This window comes from Adiantum capillus-veneris, chromosome 6 (assembly GCF_014529385.1).
Source record: "Adiantum capillus-veneris isolate H3 chromosome 6, ASM1452938v2, whole genome shotgun sequence".
NCBI lineage: Eukaryota > Viridiplantae > Streptophyta > Polypodiopsida > Polypodiales > Pteridaceae > Adiantum > Adiantum capillus-veneris.
The window spans coordinates 153,448,263-153,453,650 of record NC_140936.1 but is presented as its reverse complement, the minus strand read 5'-3'; positions in this window follow the sequence as shown (position 1 = coordinate 153,453,650).

Sequence of the window (5,388 nt, the reverse complement as noted above, 5' to 3'; positions counted from 1 at the left end):
AGTATGTCTACTACATACCACATATACACTTGACCGAGTTGTAAACTACTGTGAAAATGTGTTAACCAGTTGAAATTAATTTACTCGTTATATAACCGGTCTTTTCATTTCAAATCGGTATTAGTAAGTGTATAATTGGTCGGGTTAACTAGTACATCTTTCACATACCACATATATACACTTGACCAAGTTCTATACTAGTGGGAAAAAAGTGTTAACCAACTAAAATTAATCTACTGGCTATGTAAACCAATTTTTTCATTTAAAATCGGTATTAGTTATTACATAACTGGTTAGGTTAACCTAGCACAAACTTGCATACTGAATTCACTCTACTAGTGCTGACTTGGACCTGTCAATATTGGGGAGCAACTACCATGTGGAAGAGATGAGGCAAGGTTGCGAAGCAAGGAAGGGCATACTATGAACGCTATGTAGGTAGGAGCAGACTTGCAGAGTACAATTGCTAGGAAATTTGGAATTTTTAATTTTAGTCCTGTTTGTTTATACATATCATATGCGTGTGAAAGTATGCGTCTGCAAACTTATGTTTCAGCAAACATATGCGTATGATAAAAACTATGTTTCCATTTATATTCTCCTTCACATCCAATATTTATCTACTCTTAATCTAGGACCAAATACAGATTCCCCTTATTTCCATTTATAACTTCCTTCATATCCGATTTCATATCTACTCTTGTCAACCCAATTATAGTGAATATAGGTCATGAATGCAAATATTAGAAAACAAAAATGGATATAGTGAATCAATTTATTACCTGAGATTGTTCAAGAAGATGCACAATATGTTTGACATATGAATTTCTTCCAATACGCTTTATGCACACATCCTTCTTATTGGGTGAAACACGAGTGTTAGACATCCAAAAAGAGAAGATCAACTCTTTCTCATCAGGTGTTATGAAACCACGATCCATGGGCTGTCAAGCACACAAAGAGATTAGCAAATTGCCATCACCTACTGCCCTCAACCGATTCTTTGCAGCTATGAAGTTCCTCTTGTGCAAATTTAGCAATTTAGATGCAGCTGAAACATTCACTTTTGAGGTAGATGTACACTCAACATTCATAAGCATTGTGGTGATGAACCTTTTAAGAAAGAGCTCCTATCCGCTCTTGGGTAATTTGATTGCATCTATTGTGTTGCGTATGGCTTCAACGAAGGTTGTTTGTTCCCTGGGCATTTCAAGGTCTCCAAGAGAAGGATGATTGACAAACTTGCACAAAATATCTGAGCGTGATGCAACATCGAGGGCCTTTGTACGCCGATTGAAGAGCATAACAAGGTCATTGCAAAGTCTTTGACGCTTTGCATCATCAGCACCATTTTGATCATTATCTTCCTCACGTGCTACCTGCTCAAGCTTGTTCTTAGCACGCTGCTCCCTCTTTCTCCTAGCATCATATTCCTTGACCGAATCAACAACATACCTAGCACACAGTTCACAGTGAGGCTAAGAGCAGTCACATACAGTGTGAGATTCTTGATCCATGCTAGAGAGGGAGAGATTGAGAGAGGTGATAGGCCTACAGAGAGCAAGAGCAGTATATGACAGCAATAGATGTGTGATAGGCCTACAAAGTAAAACAACAATCTGTGCTCCTACACAGAGAGTTAGAGAGAGACAGGAAAACGAGAGAGCGGGAAGACAAAGAGCTGGCTGACGTGCATAGTTAAGAGCTACAGAGCCATCTTTTATATTTGAAAAAGAGGCGTGGAAATAGTAATGGTGTAAAGAGCTGGCTGACGTGCATAGTTAAGAGATACAGAGCCGTCTTCTATATTTAACAAAAATCTGTGGAAATTCTATATTTAATTAAAAATTTGTTCAAAAGAATATATCGAATTGAACTAATATAGATGGTTTTATGTACCGGTTATAAAACCTCTATCCGGGACAAGGTTTTTGGTCCACCTATTCATGTATCCACCCAGTAGCTAATGCATCCTTGAGCGTATCAAAACTATGTTGTTGAGCGGATCTCCACTGAAAAGCTTTGCCTTTGCCTTTTAGTTGATCCGTCATGGGAACAACAATATTAGCATAGTTTTTAACGAACCTTTCATAAAAACCTGCAAATCCCAAAAAAATATGTAACTCTTCAAGATTTTTAGGAGAAGGCCATTTCCGGATGGTATCCACTTTGGATTGATCCATATATAGCCCATTAGCTGAAATAACATGCCCTAAACAGTGAATTTCGTCTTTTAGAAAATCACACTTAGATACCTTGGCATATAATTTGTTTGCTCGTAACAACTCAAACACCTGCCTTGAGATGTTGTAAGTGTTCTTCTTCAGAATCATTGTAGACTAGTATGTCATCGAGGAAAAAAATGACAAATTTGCCCAAATACGGCTTCAAGACACTATCCATAAGTGTCATGAATGTTGCAGGCGCATTGGTTAACCCAAAGAGCATCACCAAGAACTCGTAGTGTCTAAACCGTGTTTGGAATGCAGTTTTGGGTATATCGGCAAGTCGAATACGGACTTGGTGATATCCTGACCACAAGTCTATTTTTGTAAAAATGCGAGCATGAGTGAGTTTTTCAAACAACTCATCTACTCAGGGCATTGGGTAAATCCATAACCACATTTAAGCCACTGTAGTCTACGCACATACGCATATTGCCATCTTTTTTCTTCACTAATAGGATAGGAGAGGCCCATGGTGAAGAACTGGGTTGTATATACCCTCTGCTAAGGTAGTCAGCAAGCTGACGTTCCACCTCAGCAGCTTCATAATAACTCATATGGTAAGGCGGCTTACTAACAGGTTTACAGCTTGCAGCCACGTCGATGCTATGTTGCACCGATCGTGTCGACGGTAATCTTGGTGGAAAATCATTAGGAAAAACATCTTGAAATTCCTTTAGTAATTTCTGTAACTCACTAGCAACGTTTGCTTGTTTAGAATTATCCATTGGTGGAAGAGATGAGAGAGAAGCATGCGGCGTTGAGGAATGTTCAACAGTTACAATGTTAGAAAGAAAATGAGACAGTGAGTAGCACAAGAAAACTTGATCTATTTCATTATTAGAAACGAGCTGCATAAGCTCAACGATACAAATCAATGGTGATAAAGGTATATCCTTCTCTCCTAACAACAACACATGTGCGCCATGGGATTCAAACATCAAGCTGTTGTGCTCATAGCTACGCTTCAGTGATGGTCCTAGGCTATGCAACCACTCTCTACCAAGAACCACATCTGCCCTTTCCATGTTCATAACCTGAAAATCCAAGCATGTGGAGTAACCTTGTACTTCCAACAAAACAACTCGGCATTGAGTATCCCAGATTTTGATATCATGTCCATTCATCATTGCTACCTTGTAGCGGTGGGTACTCGGAGTTTGAGGCAATTTGAGTTTTTTCACCAATCCATAATTGATGAAATTGTGAGTAGCACTGTCATCTACCAAGATGCGCACCTTGTGGCCTTGTAGAGATCCGTGCATACGTACTAACTCATGTGGTCCAAAGGTTTGTTGCCACATGGAAGCTGTGATACAACATTCATGTACCACCACTGTGTGTGTTACTTCCACTGTAGAGAAGCATGAGGAAGACTCAAGAAGTAGCAGTTGCACCATGTGCACTGCTTTCTCCTTGCCATGAACAACATATTTTCCCTTGGGACAATCCCTTTTTCCATGACCGCTTCTTAAACATTGAAAACATAATTTTTCTTTCTTAGCTTTATCAAAGTCCTTAGGAGAGAGAGGACCCATGGACCCCTTGGGTTTTTTTGATGCATCTGAATTGGCAACTATAAATTTCCTTTTATTGTTCCCATACTGAGTGCATGTACTACCATGTGTATTAGCAGGCACGTGACTATTATATGCTTTCTTTTCATCTGGATCATCATGAATAAGTGCTTTCACTATGGCTTCCTCAAGTGTTTTAGGATCTTGGGTCTTGACGTACTTCTTAAGCTCTGGTGTCAGACCTCGTACAAACTCCCGTACTTGTTGAAAGTTGTCTAAGCCTTCCAATTTGAGGATAACATCCTGATAGTGAGAGATATATTCAAGCAATGATGGGTATTGGCACATGGAACATGTGCCCCAAGCCGTCCAATTCCGATCTGCCTCATTTGTAGGCAAAAATTCTTTGCTAACCTAACTTCAAAAGCTGTCCAACTCTGAGGTATGATGTTCTTCTCCTTCAGAGACATCCACCATTTGTAGGCCTTGCCTTCCAAAGTTAATCTCGTTTGTAGAGCTCTGACTGCATTCGGAGTATGCCGTAAGGCGTGAATTCCATCCCACTTGCTAAGAAAAATATTCAGTGCATCCTTATTGCGGTCTTGGTCTTCTCCATTAAAAATCGGTGGTTTGGTGTTTTTCAACAATTCATCCACCTCTTTTGTAGTGAGAGTATGCAACGTATCAGCATTTGGGCCTTGCCCCAGATTAGAAGGGCCTTGCCCTTGTGTAGCAACGTGCTCATGCAGGTGCGTGTCAGCAGGACCTTTGGACTGTTGTTGCATTAATTGAATTACTAATGTGGATAGTTTAGTAACATTTGCATTTAAAGCTTTAAAATTTTCATCCATGACTGTCATGCGTGTCTGAAGTGCACAAAATTCTTGAATATCGAGCAATTCGTAAGTGTCATCACCTGCCATAGTGTCGCGGGTACTGTCCTTGAGAGGATCCGGCCGCGGGCCATCATTGGCAGCATCAAGCGTACTTTGCTCAAAATCAAATTTCTGCATATTGATATCCAAATCCATGGCGACACAGTGCGGTGCAAGGAGTAGTTAGAAAAAATTCCTGAGATTGAGAGCACTAGCAAAGTGTAATTAGCCTTGCTAATTCCGTCAAAATCGATTATCCCGGTGGAAATTGATTTGAATTGTCTGGAATATAGGGAATTCCGCAATTCCTTGATAGACGAATCAATTAGACTTACAGTCATTAATTGATTTTGCACGGTAATTGTACTTTGAACTCTCGTCGGAACTGTACTTCTTAAATCTCTAAGTTTTTGCCGGTAATACGCAGAGCTTTTGGTGCTCGAAGTTTGTGCCGGCCATGTCGAGATGCCGCACCTCTCTGGGCCTTGCCGACTCTGCACACGAGGAAGGGGGTGGGGTACCCACTGTGGGTACCGCCCCTTGTTGTTGAAAACTGGGTGTGGCTACTACCCCCCAAGGGGGTTGGGCGCCCGTGTAGTAGGAAATAAACACGCACACAACGTCTATGGCCTCTCAAAGCAATGTGCGAGCAAGGAAACCTGCCATGGCGGCCACTGAGGTGAGCTAGGGGCTTTAGCCCAAGGTCGTGAAGTACTCCCCCGCCCGGCGCGCAGCTGTAGAGCCCACGAGGGGCGATTTTGATGAAGGTCT